Genomic DNA, 20,263 nt, shown 5'->3' on the forward strand with positions numbered 1-20,263 from the left:
TAACTATGACTCGATCCTATTACATAAATAAGGGGGTTAGGGTGGGACCCTAACATGCCCTCCCCCATAAGAATAGCCTTGTGCTCAAGGCTAAAGCTGCAGAAACTGCTGAAGAATAGTGGTTGGTTCCCAAGTTGCATCTTCTAGAGAGGTGTCTTTCCACTTGACGAGGACTTCCTTGATCATGCAGCCACGTAGGTGCCTTTCTCATGTGTCAAGAACCTGTTCAGGTTGGAGCCAGATTGACCCTTCTTCATCCAGCTCAAGTAGACTGGTTTGAATTTTGCAATTGTTCCCAAACACTTTCTTGAGGCATGAGACATGGAAGGCTGGATGGATTTTTGCAGTGGGTGGAAAAGCTAGCTTGTAGGCAACTTCTCCAATGCGTTGAAGTACTTGATACAGTCTATAGAATTTTGGATAGTTTCTGACAACCATTGGCTTTGAGTGATGTTTGCTTATATGGTTGCATCCTCAAAAATACCTGATCCCCTTCTTGAAATTGGTGTTCTGAGTGATGTTGATCAATCTGTTGCATCATGCAGTTTTGAGCTTGATGAAGATTCTCTCTAAGGTGGGCCAGCATGGTTGTGTGGTTCTGTAGGAGTTGATCCATTGCTTGTACATTCGAGCATCCCTTGATATAAGAAGTAGGGGAGGGAGGGAGTTGACCATAAACTGCTTCATATGGAGTCATTTTGATGGTGGCATGATAGTTGGTGCTATACCACCATTCAGCTAGAGGTAACCACTGTACCCAGAGATGTTGCTTTTCTGAAGTGAAACACCTAAGGTAGGTTTCCAGACATTTGTTGACTACTTCAGTTTGACCATCAATTTGTGGATGACATGAAGTATTGAGTTGTAGTTGGGTACCTTATAGCCTGAAGAGTTCCTGCCAAAAGTTACTGGTGAAGACCAGGTCATGATCAGACACAATGGAAGTGGGCATGCCATGCAATTTGAAGATCTAATCCATGAAAGATTGAGTGACCAAAGTCGATTTAAAAGGGTGGCGTAGGGCGCAAAAATGAGCATACTTAGAAATTTTTTCCACAACCACCATGATGACTGACTTGTTTCCTGACTTTGGAAGACCCGTAATGAAATCCATATAAACCTCCATCCAGATTGAGGTCGGGATGGGCAATGGTTGTAATGTGCCTGGGGATTTGATTGTTTCTCCTTTGTGGTACTGATAGACATCACGTTCAGCTACAAAAGTAAGAATGTCCTTTTTCATGTCTATCCAAAACAATGATCTTCGAGTGTGAGCATACGTCTTCTGAAAGCCTAAGTGAAGGTCGAGCTTAGTAAAGAATTCAGCCCCATTTAGTTCATCCAACAAATCATCGACAACCGGGATGGGAAATCTATCTTTGATTGTCAACTTATTAAGGGCCCTGAAGTCTGGACACATACGCCATTCCCTGTCTTTCTTGAGCACCATGACCACAAGCGATGAATAAGGACTAATGTTGGGATGAATGATGCCTGCTTCCAAGAGTTCCTTGATTATTTTTTCTATTTCATTCTTTTGGGCGAACGGATATCTATATGGGCGCACATTTGGTGGTTGGGTCCCTAGGACCAAAGTAATGCTATGATCATGTTCCCCTCTCAAGGGTGGAAGCTCATGAGGATTGTCAAAGACTGGCAGATGGTTGTTTAAGATCTGTTGCATCTCAGGATGAATATGAAGAGAATTGGGTTCGAAGGCATGGATGGCATTAAATTGAGCTATAACTCCATGGTGGCCCTTTTTTAACAATTTTTCCATCCGATGTGAAATAATGATAGAGGGAGCTCCCACCTGGAGTCCGCGGAGGGTATGTGTGTGGTTGTTATACTTAAAGCTCATATATAACTCCTAGAAATCCATTGTGATTGGGCCAAGTGTGCGAAGCCATTTAGCAACAAGGACAATGTCGCACCCTCCCATGTGTATGGAAAACATGTGGGTCTTTAACTAATAATCCCCCATTTGAAGTTTGACATTTTCATAGCAGCCTTCACATTTCATTGTTCCCCCATCAGCAATTTGGACTTGGAAGTTAGAAACTGCCCAGAAAAAAACAATGCACTGCTTCCGCGACTCTTTGATGGATAAAATTATGTGTACTTCCACTATCAATCAAGACTACTACTGGGTGATTCTTAATAAAACCTCTGATTTTGAGAGTTTGAGGCGAAGAAATCCCTACCAAAGCATGCAGCGAGATAACTGATTCTTCAAGTACATTGTCCTGCTGGTTGTCCTCCTCTTCCTCATCTGGTTGCTCAAGTGGTGGGGCTTCCTCCGATGAGCTGTGATCAGTAGCATCAATTTGAAAGAATTTGGGCTCCTTGCATTTATGCCCACGGGAGTATTTCTCATCACAGTAGTAACATAATCCTTGCTTTCTTATTTCCACCATTTCTACTGGTGACACCTTTTGAACCTTGAGTGTTTGGGTAGTGCTTTGAGCCTGTGGGGGGGCCACCCTTGGCGATGAAATTTGGGCGATTCGACTGGGCCGCTAATGCACATTCGATGTCATGAGCTATCCTACAATCATGCAGCCATGAGCTAGGGTGGTGCAATCGGACGTGGGCTTGTATGGCTTCTTTGAGACCACTGACAAAACATTCCACGTAGAACTCATCGTGTAGACCTCTAGTGCGGAAAGCTAAGGCTTCAAAGGCTACAATATATTCATTCACTGTTCCTGTCTGTCGGAGCTTAGTGAGACGACCCAAAAAGTCAGATTCATGGTCAAAGCGATCCATAAGAGCTTTTTTTAATGTCTCCCAAGTCAAGGGCCTTCCATAGCAACGTTGATGCCATTGCCACCATTGCCATCTTTCATTGTCTAAGTACATGATACCCACACTAAGATGAGTCGCATTATCCAGGATGTAATTCAGTGTGAAATATTGCTCCATTTGTGCTATCCATGCGGCTGGGTGAGAGCCATCAAATTTATACATGTCCAGCTTGGGTGGTCGCAGATGGGATTGTTGGTGGGTGCCAAAGAGGTGAAGAGACTGGCTAGACTCACCCTCACTATTTTCATTGCCAATATATGCCTCCTCGCGTGCCTCCACCTTGCCCTTAGAGAGTGTTGCATTTAAGTTTTGCAGCTGCAACACAACCTCTTTCAAGGCTGATTCAAGGATGTCCATCCTCTCATTCACCATAGCTTGAGCTCTAGTTTGTACCATGCACCAAGCCGATGTACTTGAAATTTGGGACCGCCCAAATTTTTTTTGGCACTAACAATTGAATGGTACTGATGAGCCCCAAAAATGGATAATTATTTGGGCTCATTCAACCTCCTAAGTTGACTTAATCCACCATTCTCATTGGTTTATTGCATGTTTTTGATTATTTTTATGTTAATATAGTGAATTTGGTTAGTCATTATGCCAACAAGTCTAATGGGTGCTTTGTGTAGCCTTTTTGGTCCACTTGGAGACAAAATTGAAGGTCTTAATGAGCACTTGGCAGCCAAATTCGTGGGAGAACAAGCTAGAGGATTTGTAGGAAGGTGTCCCCCTCATTTATGGGCCCTTACCTCGAATTCTCCACCATCAGCTCGGAGTTCAAAGGCCACCAAATCAATGAGCACAAGGGCAGCCAAGCAAGTCAAGTAGGACTGTTGTTAACTACAAGTCTTGGGCAGCCAAGTCCCTAAATTTTAGGAGGACTGTTGGGTCCTCAAATTGTATAAATAAGAAGGCTTAGGGCCTCATTTTAGCTAGCCAGTTAGTCATTTTGTTAGCCAGTGGATGTTAGCTAGTTAGCCAGTAGATAGTAGCTAGTAGTTAGTCATTTCATAGCCTTGTTGTAGTCATTTTGTAATTCGATTTGTAGGCAATAGACTAGCTTTGCTCTCAGCTCATTCTCAAGCTCTCCTTGTGGACAGTTTTGATGTAACTCTTCATTCTTGATTAATAAAGATGAATCCAGCTTTGCACCAGCTCTAAATCTCTCTTGGGAGGCTGTAGCTCTTGGGGTTGGGCCCATCTCAAGCGCCCAGTACCTCCCTTGTTTATCTTTATGTGTGTTCGCTGCATTCTTAAAATAAAATCTGCTCTTTAGATTTAATTCGTGCTTTGTTACTTAGGTTGCTTTTGATGGTTGAAGTAGCTTTTTTTTTTTTAGAATAGAGTGTTTGGATTTAGTCATGCGTTTATATCTCTTTGATAATGGTTTTTTCACATGTTGTATGTGATTCTTGTCATGAATAAAGTTGTTGTTCATTGATTTCATTAAACTGTTAGATAGATCATCTGATATTTTGCTTGTATGCAAGACGTAGTTGGTTTGATCAGGAAAACACTATGCAGGGCACCTTCATCACCTCCTCATTCATCTGAGCCTCGTCTAGATCAGCTCCTCCATCACCAAGTCTGTTTCCTCATCTCCCATCTGCTCTTTTGCCAAGTAACCCTACCTTCTTGCTTTTCCATTTCCTAAACCTTCTTTGATGCAAGCTAGACTTCCACACCCTCTCATCAACTCTATCCATCAGTCCTTGGATCATTTTAGGCCCCTACCCTGCCTCCCTATCCATTCATGCACCTTACCTCACTCACCCATGCTCCGAAATTCCATTACAGAACATCCTGTAGAAATCCCAGAACATCCTGTAGAACCCCTGCAGAATTCCTGTAGAAACTCATAAACACGGTTCCTTGGCAGCCAAACTTTGTGAGACTCTTTGGAAGGGTGTTAGGGACCCCTTAGACCCTCTCTGAACCTTCTCAACCTTTCCCAAGCATTTCTCCTCCTTGATCCACCTCTGCACAGTGAAAAGCTAGTTAAAAGCGCATGCATGATAATCCTAATAACTTAAACAAAAATACAAAAAGATGTTTTCTTCAGATAGTGATAACTTATACACATGCATTTTACCTTCTTAGAAGTAATGGCATCTCTTTCGGTAGTTTGCATGCTCTCCTTTGCATCGGTAGGACTAGTTGGTAGAATTAGGGTTTGCTAGGGTTTGTGTTTCTTTTTGGCTTTCAGTTTCTTTCCGCAAGTAGATTAGCTTCCTTTGAGTTAGCTTTCGTCCATCAGTTAAAAAGCTTCTTCTAAGAGCTCATAGAAGTTGGCTTGAGCCCCTAGCGGACTTGTGCCAGCTGACCAAGTGACAGCTGCGGCAAGAGCTAGTACTTGTGCATACAGCACCGTCGCTTCCAAGTTTGTTACGAACTACCGGGTTGATAAAATTAAAGAAGGGAGTTCCAGGAGTTGTAGCATTATTGCTACAATACTGGGGCCCACCAGGTACCACCTTGCTCAGCTCGCCGTCCTGAGTCTTATGGGCTAAGTCACCAATAAGCGCCCCCAGGGGGTCTTAGACTTTTTAGGAACACTGCAGTAGCCGACTCCCAGAAATGTCAATGTTGCCAAAAGTCCTACGGAAATCATGCCCAGGTATAGGAACCCACACACTACTCAGATCTGGATGGAGGATCTGATGGATCTAAGAGATCTGAATGGCTGATCTGATATATCTAAATGGTGGAACTAATTGCTACTGTGGATCTGATTGATCTAATAGATTTGAATGCATGTTCTGATAGATCTGAACGGCGGAACTGATTGTTGTTGCTGCAACAAAACCCCACTTGTGAGATCTGATCTGGAAAGGATTATGTGTGATCCAGAGATAGAGAAGGGAACTATGGTCTCCAGGAGTGTCAGGTGCTACAGATCGCAATATAGATAAGGGTCTGACAGTAGTACTTGGCCCAATTTTTCAAGGCACTAACCAAGGAGGATAAACCATACCCTTAGTCGTACAAACCGAATACCTTATCGTACGCACGAGTAATCTCTCCGAGTGTTGTTCTCGGTGTATTGTAGCAGCAAGACAGCCGACGGTTTATCTATGGCATGGTTTCAAGGGAGCTAGGGGGCTTCCAATATACCCAAAGGGTACTTGGAAGACAGTCCGTGCACGGTTCTATCTAATGCGTTACTACTCGAAGGGGAACCCACAGGGGTTACAAGGGAGTCCAACAAGCGTGACCACCTCTTGTATTTCCTGTGTGCATGCCTCCCCAAATCCGCAAGTTTATGCGCTCAACAATAGATCCCGTGGTTTAAAGACCCCAGAACACGTCTCTAGCCAAAAGAAAAATTGCTAAAATTTGTAGATCCCACCGGCCCTGGAAAGCGCTCTGATACCACTTGTTATGCTCTTAACCTGCAAGATGATACCAGCATACCAAATATGCAAATAAATATACCCAGAACATAGAACAATGAGAAATAACAGCAAGAATTTTATTATTCAGAAAGCAATTTTCACTTGCCTCTTCGAAGGGGCAACCTCCAATAGAGCAAAGCTCAATACAAAATAAGACACGATGCTCCTCGAGGGGAGTCTCTATCCTTTATATAGGATTCATACATGCAATACCATGGTTCTTATTAATACCATTTATCTAATACCATGGCCCATTTGCAACTAACTGTGGTCCCTTCATTGAAAGTGGGTTGACCACTTACAATTTTTAATATGGTCTTTATTGACTCTTTACTTAACTATAACCATGACTCGATCCTATTACATAAATAAGGGGGTTAGGGTGGGACCCTAACATGTAGTGGAAGAGGACGAGCTCACCCCTGTGAGGCTCGTCAGACTGACGGAGCCTCCCAGTCAACCAATCTTACTGCTACAACCCAGTATGCTCAATTCTGTTTTTCTTGCTCCATGGACCGACCAGTTGTCATTGCCACCATCTCAGTGGATTTTAGGGAGGAAGCTGGCTCATGCATTGCTCCAACCTACAGCCCTACTAAGAACCAAGTTCCTCAGCCACACGAAAAAGTTCAGAGGGAGCCGAGCTCAAGCCATCCACAGAAGGCTAAGGATTATCCGTCCATAAGCAGCTCAAAGACATTGGGTGGCAATGCCACCAGCAAAGACAAAGGCATTCAGGTTGATGACAGAGAGCCACAGGACACCACGGGTGGCAAGCAGGCAGAGGATACAGATTCCGAAGACTATGGGTGTCCGATCGTGGAAGAGAAGCCATCGTCCTAAGACACCTAGCATTTGCATGCCACAGGTCACGTGTCAAGCTCGGTCTTCTGAGTTTTTTGCTTTTTTTGATCTTTTACAGTGGTTAATTTTGGCAGTCAATTTTGAATTTTACCATGACAGTAAATTTTGATTTCTGGAATTGTAGCCCCTGCGTGGGCAGAAGGTACCTATCTTTCTCTCGTTTTCGGACTGGTTTCCCCTCCGGGGGCAGTCTCGATTTTAAGTCTTGTTGTTTAAAATGGTCATATGGCTGACCTAGACCCGCAGAGGCTGGGGCCTCACTGTACATTATGTTTCCATTAATAGATTTAGTTTTACATAAATAAAAAAACACTAGTTGTACCAATAATGTAAATTATGATTTAATTTGATTGTTGTTCCTTCACTTATTTTGTTTAATTTCATATTTTTTTCTTATTTGCATTTTTTGATTTTTAGATACTTTGTGTTGGCATATTGAGCAGCTCAGTATTGAACACTCAATTGATGCATTGCTTGAATGGGAAAATGAAGGTTCAAATTATTATCATAAACATCAAGAGCTATTACTCTTCCAATTCCAAATGATGTTTATCTCTTATCAATTGCTTATTTATTCTCAAAGGCAGTGCCAACAAGAAAATGTATTTTCACAATATTACCAGCAATCTAATTCAATTAATGATCTTCTATTGAATATAGCATATTTCCATCCATTTTTCATTGACCCATTTGAAAGATATTTGGAAATTTTTCCTTCACATAATATTATTAATTATTTAACATATGTACATAAGACTAACAAATTTTTGCAGGCCATTGTATCTACAAATTTATTTTCACAATTTGGCCTATTATCCTCTCTTTTGAACATCTTCCAATCATTATTGGAAATCCATCCAAATTTCTAAGATCCAATTGAAATTCAACTGGAAGGGACATTTCAAGAGAAGGTATTTGTAAATAAGTTGCTTTATGTAAGTATGTTAGCAATAAATGTACATTCTGCATTCATATTTAGTTGTCTTAGTTTAATTATATTTGTATTTTTGTTAGTGATGTTTGATATGTACATACATGTAGGAAATAAAATGCTTAAATGGTTACATTGGAAATATGACTATACTTAGTCATGTTTTATTTTCATTCAATTAGCATTAGGAATAGATTAATTTAGAATAGTTCTTTTTTTTCTGTTTGCATTTATTCTATAATGCAATTTTTTTATAAACGAGTAATGAGTCCAAATTTTTCCTTGACATTCCCTAATCATTTCCTAGCAAAGTGGATTAAAACATATCATAGTCGAATCATATACACTTGTGATGCACTTGATTACATTAATTTTGTAAAACTTCATCATATGGTTTAAAAAATGTTTCTGCGATAAAATCATCTATGAAGAAGTTTTCAAGGAATTGTTTTGATTCACCACTCTAGCCTACTAACTTAAATTTGAAGTGGATGCATTTGAAAAGCTCATTACTTGCCATTTTTTACTAAATAAGTAGATGATGTTAAACATGGGAGATCTTGAATATTCAAAAGGTAAACACGCACTCAATATTCTTCCAGGTATGCATTAACAAATTCATCTTCATCTGTTGTTAGTTTTCTCTTTTTCATAGTCATTTCTTTATTTCTGCTTTGTTTCTTTTGCAGGTCTTCATTGGCTTGATTTAAGAGACTTGAGATAAGAAAGCAACCAAATCTTTAACATGTCCAAGGAAGTAATTGTTGTTTCATTAAAACTTGGTTCTCCATAAACTTTTCATACCTCTACCAGATCAGATTTGAAGCTCATTCTCCTTTGTTCGGTTTGCTTTCAAGTTTTTGGGAGAAGTAGTAATGGTCCTCGTCACATCAGCTGAACTAGGAGTTTCTGAACTTTTAGTCTGTTTCTTAAAGAATTTATTTTATTAGAAAATGATTGAGATGATTTTATGCGGGTTTTTCTTTGAAACAAGAAAATTTGAAGCAGACAGACACATTTTCATTTGAGCTAAATTCGCCTCATAACTGTTATTCACTCTTTACATTTTGAGAGCCTCATTTCTTACAACTATGCAAGATAAAAAATTTAAAATCTCAACATAAGAAGGAACCTACACATGCTTATCTTCTTTTACATTTTTGTTGAGACACTTTATAGTTAAAAAAATTTGGAGTTGGTTCTTTAAAAATTTGGATTTTTCATTTAATTTTTACATTCTTCATTTTTTTAAAGTTTGCTGATTTCTTTTTCTAATTCAGTTTGGAGTTATTTTCCTTTCAGTTTTGGTTTGATTTTGCTGACTCTTCCATGACTTATGAGGAAGACATTTTCTTCACTTAACAGTGGTTAGCATACATGGAAAATATTTACTCTATCTATGTCAATAAATTTTATTTATCATTAAAGGTATATCTTTATGGAACCATAAAGCTCTCTTGCCTTAAATATTTTTCATGGAGGAACACACATCCTTTCTTAGTGATATAGTTTACCATTTCAAGGAAAAAATTGATCTGATTTTAGCTCAATGGATCGTTCCCATCCCTCCACATAAAAGCCTTTGATTGATAGTCATAGGAAAAGAATTTGGAGTGAACACTATAAAAGTATTATATCCATTAAACATAAGTCTCTACTACCATTCCACCTCTTCCACTCAAGTACATCATAAACTAAAAGCTTGCAAAATGTGCTTATCAAAAGGGTGATTAAAAGAGGAAGCATGGGAAATACAACAAATTGGGGCTATGAATGCTCGCTGGCAGTGGGACTAGGCTTGCATGGCATAAAAGACAACTTCGTCAGGGTACTATTCAGGCTCGCTAGCAGCAAAGTGATGTCAAAGACCATTCATAAAAATAGATATATACTTTATCAAAAACTCCTATCTGTACCTTCTTCTATTTTTCATATGAGGTAATTTTAAAATAAATTTTTCCCAAAATTTGGATTCATGACTTTTACTTGAGTCTTCTTTGAGTACTTATCTTTATAAACTCATATTGTTTAATCTATTTATATGGAACCCATGAAAATATTTAATTGTTAGAATATTTCGTGAACTCCATTATTTTTAACCTTTGGCTAAATTAAAGTTCATTATCTTTAACCAGAGATAACTGGGTCTTCTCCTGTGTGTCGCCATTGTTGTAGGGAAAACCCAACACCACCACCCCCCCCATTTTTCACTTATTTACTTCAAATATGGGGACCCTTTCCATTAATTTTTGGCTAAAACACCTTTTATGATTTTCATTAAGTTAATTGTCCTACAATTTTTCTATTTTTTCATTTTCGTCAGATTTTAGTTTGATTTTTCCATTGAATTCGACATTTAGCACCCTTTCCATTGATACTTGTTTCGCCTCATTTGGTCAGTCGGTTTGCAAATGGCACTCCTTTGAAGTTTGATCATTTTGTTGCCTGGGTTAAAAAAGACATACAAAATGTATAATATTTTAATTTTTGCAATTAAAATAATAATTCATTGTAAATATTATCCCTAGTGAATTTTTACTATTTTTTTCATTTTTCACTAACGGTCCTACAAAATGACCCAACCAAATTGTAGAACGGTTAAACACATGTTTTCAGGATCTTAGGTAATTTATTCCAATTTCTTATTTTAAAACAAATTGTCAAACCCAAAATCTCAAAATTGCAAAGTGGTTGTAGTTCATTTTGTGGAACTTTTAATTCCATGTGGGTCCCACTTCACATTACCTCTTTCCTTCCAAAATCCCGCTTTAAAAATGACGAAATGAAATTCCCCATTTTAAAATCTCGATTTGAAATTACCAATTTGAAAACCCCAAAATAAAAATCATGGTTTTAAAACCCCGATTTAAAACTTGTGATATCGCAGTTTTCATTGTGTGCTCATAATAAAACTTGCGATATTAAAAAACTCTTATTGCCAATTTTGGTTTTTATATGATGGCTATTATTTTTAACATAAAGTTTGGGTCAACCACCTCCTTATAACTCCCATGCCTGCGTCACCCTTACCTCACCCTCATCTCCTTATCCCCCGCCTCACTATCCACTCCCAACCCTTATTTCTCCACCTCACCTTATGTTAACTCCTCCATTACCATTAAACCACCATGACTACGTAGTAATGTTTGGTTTTTAGTTATAATTTTTAATTAATATGGTTTTAAAATATATTGGATTATATTTTTATTATAATATTAATATAATATGTTTATATTTTAATTAATTTTTAAATCATTTTTTAGGTTAATTAAATTTTGTTTATAATTAATTTTGTAATTAATTATGTTTAATTACATAGTTACCCCCCGGATGCAGGTGGCACAAATGAATTAAATGAACGTCATGCCAGATTGTAAAACCAGGTACTGCCAGCTGCAGGGCAGTGTGGCTTCCCAGGTTTTCACCTCACGCAAGAGGGATGGAGTTATTAAGGTTGGATACTGTAGGATTTTTGCATTAATGGAGTGCGTTGTTCAACGCAACACTGTGGCTGTTATAATCATGTCGATCCTGTATGTTCTATTCACACCTCGCGCTCAGTCTTACTGCTCCGGGCCCTGGTTTGATGTGGTTTTTGGTGACAGGCAGAACCTTGCAAACAGAGGCAAGCTCCAGGCCGGCTCTCTGTATTTCTGGAAGAGGTTCTATTACGCTAAGGTTCCCCATGGAAGGATCAGCACAGCTTTAAGGGGTAAGCTCTCTGAAGCTCTTGAATTTAGAATTGGACGTGTTGCCTCTCCGTCTCAGGCTTTCTCTGTTCGTTTAATTCGGTCTCTGTGTCAATCTTTCCATCCCCTTGTTGTTGTCTCTGGTCTCTCTGGTCTCTCTTTGCCTTCCCCTTTGCTCTTCATAATGGTTCGCCAGGGCAGGAGGAATTGTTCTGGGGGGTGACGTGGAAGCGGCAAACATCCAACCGCCAGTCATTCTATGGACCCTGAACAGTCGCCTATTAATCTTCCCTCCTCTCATGAGGATGTGCCTCCTCTGAGCCCTGGGTGCAAGCCAATTCCAAATAGCGCTTTCCAAACCACGCATTTCAAATTTCAAAGTAATCTGAATAGGCCTCTAATTACTGCTCACATTACTATAATCCTTTCGGAAGAAGAAAATCAAATCTCCCCTCTGTCATGCATCGTTCCTGATCCTTCTCAAAGCAGTGAGCATTCAATGGATGAGGGAAGCCGGGAGAATCGGAAGAGTGATAAGTTTGGTCCGGATGAAATTCCCAAAAGAATTCTGCCCCTTGAAGACATATGCCCAGTAGCTGGGGAAGGGACTCTTGGAGCCACAAGTCATTCCTTGGCGAACCCAGTCAGCAAGACGGATGGCAATGAAAGTTTGAGGATTGGCAGCGCAGGTTTGGTTGCGGAGAAGACTCCTGGTGAGGAAATGGAAGTTTAATGCCACTTGGGCCTACTTCTCTCCTTTTCTTGTTTTTGATATCGCTCAGATGACCACCTCCAGGCAATTCTGCTCACAGTCAAGGTTCAGCATCTTCAGCCTGTTGTTTTGGCTTCCCTTCGGGGAAGTGGTGGTTTACTTTCCGGCTGGTTTGCTAAGAATTTAGGCTTTTCTGTTGTCAATGCCTCTATCTTCGTTCTACAAGTCTATCTCTAGGTTTTATATCTATTTTCTAGCTCTATGTCACTGGTCTCCCTAGGTTCTTTTTGTAAGGGGGCAGTTCTGCTATGTTGAGTGCTCTCGGGTTCTGATCTCTGAGGCCTCAACTCCATGTAAAAATATTCCTCTTTTCAGTTATTAGATTTTAGTCTTTGCAGAGAAAAAAAAATTACATAGTTACAATTGAATTAATATTAATTAATTAATAATTTTAATTTAATTTAGCATTAAAATTTATTTTTTTTTAAATCATTTTTAGCCTAGGCAATAAATTTTTCATAATTCTGATAGTTTTGACTCCTCAACTTTAGAAGCTCATAAGTTGAGTATTAAGTGGAAAAATGAGGCCCAGGATGGCTCGTTGGATAGATAAAATCATGGAGAATATTTATGAAGTGATTTCATAACCATATCTTATCATTTAATGGGTCTAAAATTCAGCAGAAGATCAAGATCTGAATTTTTGAATAAAACTAATTTTCTGAGTTTAATTTTCTACATTTTCATTTCCTCGCAGCTTCTACTGAGTGCATATCCATTCGTCTATGTTCTCCCTGACCAATTATATATTCACAGGCATTAATATAAATCTCATATTTCTTTTTAGTTATTTATTTAATTAAGTTTGATTGGAGATATTTTATATTCTAGATTTGATATTTTGATTTTAATTTGCATTTTAATTAAATTTTAAGTGATTTTTTACAGGGAAACAGTTGAAGAGATGAGGAGAAGAAAATTTCAATCAGTAAAAATGCTACATCAATAAAAGAATAGGATTTGGGCCAATGAAAATTGATTGAGCAGAATTACTCTTCAACAACTTTCCTATTGAGAAGTTTTTTTGTAAAATTATAAATAGTAGAATGTATTAGGGGCTTCTTTTCTCTCCAATTTTGGAATTCTTAAAAGAATTATTTTAATGAGGATTTAGAGTTGTAGGTGAGAGGAGAGAAAATCTCAGATTTGGAGGATTATTGAGGATTTTTCTTTTGCATTCTGAATTATGTATGAAGGGCAAAGCTTGCACTATTGTAGCTCTTGTTTTAATAGCAGAAGTTCAAAGTATTGTAAAGGATTGTTGGGGACCAGAGCCAGAGAAATAGATTTAATAAAATTTTATTTATAATACTATTGTTTTAAATACTGGTTCCATTTTATGATGGTAGAAATGTGTCATATTCATATTTGTGCACCACTGTCAATGTGAGTAATTTGCCTCAATAATATTTTATTATTTATCTCTGCTCTTGTGGGTTGAATTTTGATTTATGAGTAACTATTTGCCCAAAAATATTTCTTTTAAACAGTAATATTTTGTGAACTATTTCCTTATATTATTGTTTAATCATTCGAGTTAATGATTTGATAATCGTCATCATTTTGTGAACTGCTTCCTAAATGTTGTTGATTGATTATCTTAGTTAAGAGGTCTCCAAACAGAATGTGTTTTTGGTATTCATAACATCAGTTAATTGAACTACTTCATTAGCTTGATACTCATTATAAGCCAGATATATTTAAATCCCAATCATTTAAATATTTTTCTCTCGGTTGGGTTAGATCTATATCTGCCTAATTGAGATAGGATTATGATGCCTTTCCTTTTGCTTATATTTTAGGATAATTTTTCATTTAGATTTAATTCTATATTTCTAGAAGTCCTCTTCCCAAGGAAGAAAACTTTAATTGTGGCTTGGTTGAGCCACATATTAGCTTAAGAATCACTTTATTGCCTGATCAACAAGAGGGTTGATCTGATGTCTCTTCTCTATTGGTAAGAAAAAGTCATACTTTAAGTCGGTAGAGATAGAGAGAAGGTAACTTTACCTAGTTTAACCAGTTGGAACCACCATTCCGAATGGAAAAGGAGATTCTTTAAGGTCCGGACCCAATGGTCTCCCTTATACTATTGCAGGTAGAGAATTTTGAGCCTTCAACAAAAGGGTGGGTCACTATGCTGCTAAATGTCCTTGTAAAGAAAATCGTGAGAAAGGGAAGAATGTTCCAAAAAGAAATGTTAAAAGAATTGTTGATAGCGAGAAAAAAATGTGTACTTATGAAGATAGTGAATATTCTTCCAATAAAGAGGATATTGAATCTAATAAAGATTATTAGTTGCTTATGGCATTTGAAGAAAAATGTGTAGATTAATATGATGATGTCTTTATGGATGTTCTAGAAGAAAAGGAAATTTGTATGTATAAGGAAAATACTCTTGTTGAAGAAATAGCTCAGCTAAAAATATGTCTAGAAGAAGCTAAATTAGCTAAAGAAGTTTTGAATAAACAAGTTCTAGAAAAGGAAAGGCACTGTGAAAATTTAGAACTTGAAATAGTGGGTCTAAGAAAGGAACTTGAGAAAACAAGGGCTCTAAATTTTAAATTTGCTAAAGGATCAGAGATTTTAGAAGAAATCATCAAGGTGCAGCATTCTCCTCTAATTAGGACAAATCTTGGATACAATCCAAATGGTGAAACATAAAAAATTATGAAATCTTCTGAAACAGGTACAAGAAGCTACGTCAATGTAGTAAAAGGAAGCGGTCATCAGAATTATAGTTCTTAGCAAAAGAATGAAGGATCAAATACTTCTCATGCAAAACAACCTTACCATAATTAAATGGAAAGATACTCAAGAAGATATTATACTCCCAAATATTCCTACTTCAATGGTCAATGCTTCACTTGTCACAATTTTGGTCACAAAGTTGTTCAGTGTGTTGCTTATAAAAGTATTATGACTAGAGAAGCAAGAAAACAAAAGAATGAAATCGAGGCAAATAAATCTTCTTATCATGTTTTCTCACCACTTCAAGATGAAATTGAATGTTCTCTTTTCCATAAATTTGGTCATAAAGAAAGTAAATGCCAAAATAGAATGGGGTCATCTTACCAGCATGAATAGAAGACAACACCACCCAAGGTATGGAAAAGAAAATTACAAACTCTAAAAATTGTGGTCTATCTTTGTATGCAGGAGATCAAGAAAAATTGTGGTACATTGAAAGCTTATGTTCAAAGCATGTGACTGGTGACAAAGATAAGTTTATTTCTTTTCATGAAATAAAGAAAGAAAAGAATGTAATTTTTTGTAATAACTCACCTGTTGTTACCAAAGGGAAAGGAAATATGTTGTTAAAGAAAAATGTCAAGACATGAAATGTTTTATTTGTTGATGGATTAAGACATAACTTGTTAAGTGTTAGTAAAATGTCTAACGAAGGGAATGAAGTTGTTTTCATATCAAATAATTGTGTGTAAGAAATATGAATACATGTAAGATCATAATAAAGGGAACAAGAACTCCAGGCAATGTCTATGTCTTGGAAGGAAACCAAGAGCACTGTTATTTAAGCAAATCTGAAGAAAGTTGGCTTGGGCACAAAAGTTTGGTACACCTTAGCTTTTCTCAATCATAAAAATCAAGAAGAACGGGAGCATTTCGTGACTTGCCCAACATTTCTCCACCTAAAAACAGTATCTGCAAATCATGTCAATTTGGTAAGAAAGAAAAAGTTTAGTTTAAAGCTCAAGAAGGTACTTCAAGTAAGACACTTGAACTTATCCATATTGATTTATGTGGTCCTATGAGAAATAATTATCCTCATGGTGAAAAATAATTCAAATTATTCATTGATCCTTTTACAAGAATGTGTTGGATTGGCTTACTAAAACATAAAGATGAGGCATTTGATAAATTTAAAGTATTTAAAGCTCTGGTAGAAAATGAGTTAGATCTGAAAATCAAATGCCTTAGATCTAATAGAGGAGGATATTATATATCATATGATTTTTTAAATTTTTTTAAACAACACGACATCAAAAGGCAGTTTTACATAGCTAAGACTCCTCAACAAAATGGAGTCGCAGAAAGAATGAATAGAACAGTCCAACAAATGGCATGTTCCATGATCGATGAGTAAGGAACACCTCACACCTTCTAGAAAGAAGCATCACATAAGGTCGTTGATCATATTCTTATGTTCAAGCAAACAGCAATAAAACTCCACATGAACTATGGTTTGGTAAAGCCTGCAATTGTTAAACACTTTAGAATTTTTGGAAGAAAATGTTACATAAAGAAAAATTATAATAAGCTTGGAAATTTTGAATCTAGAATTGATGAATAAATTCTTCTTGTATACTCTTCTAGAAGTAAGGGATATAAATGTTATAATAAAAGGCTTCAAAAGATTGTTGAATGCATAGATGTTGTGATTGCTTAAGCATCCACAGGTACCAAAAAAGAAGCACCAGTAGATGACGAACCTCTCCCTACTACAAGTCAAAAGGTTGTAGGAGAAGTAAATACATAAGCATCAGAAGAAGGAAACGAAAATACAAATACACGAGAAAAGACTCCTTCAAGATATGTTCAGAAAAATCATCATGAATCTCAAAATCTAGGTGAAAAAGAAGCAAGAATACAAACTAAAAGAACTTTGTTGGAACTTATAGTTACTTAGGCTTACTCACCGCAATTTAACCTTGAAATGTAAATCAAGCAATAAAAGATGAATGTTGGGTCAAGGCAATGCATGAAGAACTTGATCAAATAGAAAATAACTATACATGGGAATTAGTACCAAGGACTCATGATAAAATTATAATTAGAACAAAATGGGTGTTCAAGAACAAGCTAAATGAAAATGGAGAAGTAATTCGAAACAAAGAAAGACTTGTATGCAAAGGCTATTCTCAATAGGAAAGGTTTAAAGAAACATTTTCACCTATAGCTAGACTTGAATCCATAAGAATGTTTCTTGCATTTTCAAGATTTCATAACTTTAAGGTATATCAAATAGATGTTAAATATGCATTTTTAAATGGGGATCTAGAAGAAGAAGTTTATATTGAACAACTTGAAGGGTTAATTCTTGGAAATGATAAATATCTTTTTTGCAAACTTAAGAAGGTAATGTATGGGTTAAAACAAGCTCCTTGTGCATGGTATTATCGTCTTGATAGGTATCTTCAGCAACAAGGCTTCACAAAGGGGTCTGCAAATAGCAACCTATATATCAAATTTGATATAGACAAACTTTTGATCGTTGTTGTTTATGTAGATGACATCATATTTGGAAGTAATGAAGAATCCATGAGTCAAGGATTTGTTTCAGTTATGCAGAAAAAGTTTGAAATGTCTCTACTTGGTGAACTAACATACTTCCTTGGTCTTCAAGTTCAACAAACTAAGAATGGTGTCTTTCTTTCTCAAACCAAGTATCTCAAATAGATTTTGAAAAAATATGGAATGGAAGACTGTAAGCTTGTATGCACACTAGTGGTAACAGGATGGAATCTTAGTGAAAATGATGATTATCCTTCAGTCAATCAACCAGAATATAGATCTATGATTGGAAGTTTACTATACCTTACAGGTACAAGACCAAATATTATGCATGTGGTTGGAACTATTGGACAATTTCAAGCAAATACTAAGGAGGCCCATCTTCAAGAAGTTGAGAAAATATTCAAATATATACAAGGAACTCAAGATTTTGGTCTATGGTATCCCAAAAACATAGACTTTTCACTTCATGCTTACATAGATGCAGATTGGGCAGGTAATATTGATGGTCGTAAGAGTACTAGTGGAGGAGAATTTTATTTGGGACTCTGCTTGGTTTCATGGTTAAAAAGGAAACAAAATTCTACCGCTTTATCTATTGCTGAGGCATAATATGTTTCTGTTGCATCTTGTTTCACTCAACTTCTATGGATGATCAAAACGTTGCAAGATATCCAAGTCACTTGTCCTCAACTTGTACCTATTCTTTGTGACAATACTAGTGCCATAGGTATCTCTACGAATATTTGCATGCACTCAAAAACCAAGAAAATTCCAATCAAATATCATTTTATGAGAGAGCAGGGGCTTGAACAAAAGGTCAAACTAGGTATGTTCCTTCAAAAGAACAAGTTGTAGATATATTTACAAAGTCACTTCCATTTGATTCCTTTGAATATCTAAGACATAAATTAGGAATAATTCTTGCCTCATCACTCTACTAATTGTTCTAATAGGTATATCATGTTCAAGGGCAGTTGTGACTATAAATTACTATTGTTTACCTTCTGTACGCGAATGGTGTGAAGGACAGTGATGTATATACGCAATTTCTAAGTTAGACAGACATGTATACATCTCAATGATTGATAAAGAGTGGCATAGATGTAGGGGGAGCCTCTTATATGCACTCATCTTTTCATGGTTGGTATTTTGGTTATGACATTGATTTTTTGCAGTCTGTTGGTTTTGGTGGAGAAACTATTATGGCCCTGTAGTTCCTTGTTGGCATTATGGTTTCCTTGAGCATGTCTTGTTGCATATCTTTGCTAATGTCTGGATGTTTCTACTATTACTACTGAATATTTATATTTTTTTTCTAGTTATCAATGATGCACGGATTCCAAATGATGAATGTATTGTCAGTATTGATGATTGGTTATTAGTGATGCTTAGAAATTGATGTTACACTTCCTTATCTTACTTCTATGTTGTTGTGATCAGATGTTTGTGTTGTAGGTTCCTAGATGATGTATGGTGGTTGCTGACAACTATCATGGTCTTACTACCTCACTATTGAAGTCTTTGGTTTTGGTTATAAATGCCGTATGTGTCTCTTGATGTAAAGGTCTTGTAAAGACCCATGTTGTAAGTCATTGTAAAATTCTATCATATATGGGCTATTGGGATCGAGTCATTCATGTATGTAATCCCATTATGTTGGGACATTAATGTAGAGTTGATTCAAATATGTAACCCTGTCGTGTTGGGTGATTGATGTAATCATGATTCATTGTTGATAGGAAAGGTCATTTTTGCTTGAGTCGTAAAGTATTGTACTATATTAAATATATTCATATGGTTCATCATATGCTCAGGGGGAGCATGGTCAGTATGCATACTCAGCAGATCAAACCTACAATGATTCTCTCTATGAAAGGGGAGAGAAACCTACATTAAGCATTGGTCATCCATTTTCCCTTAATGTCAAAGGGGGAGATAATTTTTGTGTTTGAAGAAGAATGCTTGGAGAGAAGCTTGGTGAAAAGCCTTGGTATTTGCAGGTGTGTTTCAAAGTGATTACAAGTGGTGACAAAACACCAAAGTGGTTTCCATAAAGTCCAAATGAGGGGAATTTTTGGGATTATTGTTGTCCTTGATGGCAGCCTACTTAATAAAGATTTCAATAGTGTGATAACAAGATGATTATGCAGATTGATACAAATTCTATAAATGGTATGGATAGAGAAATGGAAGTTTAGAGACAGATGAATGATAAAGGTGATGCTTGAGAAAGTAGATGTGTACCCTATGAAGAAGGGTAGCATACATATGTAGGTCCCATAAGGGAAAATTGCGTACATAATCCGCACCATGGTAATCTGGATACCATGGGTCTTTACCATGGTATCGGCCCATAGTAATTAGAGCGATAACGGTTATTTGATCCCGTCAAAGAATACTAACAACTCTACCAAGGGATTTACCTAAGGTATTGGCTAAGGCCAAACCTATATAAGGAGATGGAGATCAAGGTGTTATGTGTGCAAATAAATGATTTATCTTTATGTAATTTGATTTGGAATAGGTGTGCATTAAGAAGCAAGGAGAT

This window comes from Pinus tabuliformis, chromosome J (genome assembly GCF_031772625.1).
Source record: "Pinus tabuliformis cultivar Carrire ecotype Pingquan chromosome J, CPIR1, whole genome shotgun sequence".
Classification (NCBI taxonomy): Eukaryota; Viridiplantae; Streptophyta; class Pinopsida; order Pinales; family Pinaceae; genus Pinus; species Pinus tabuliformis.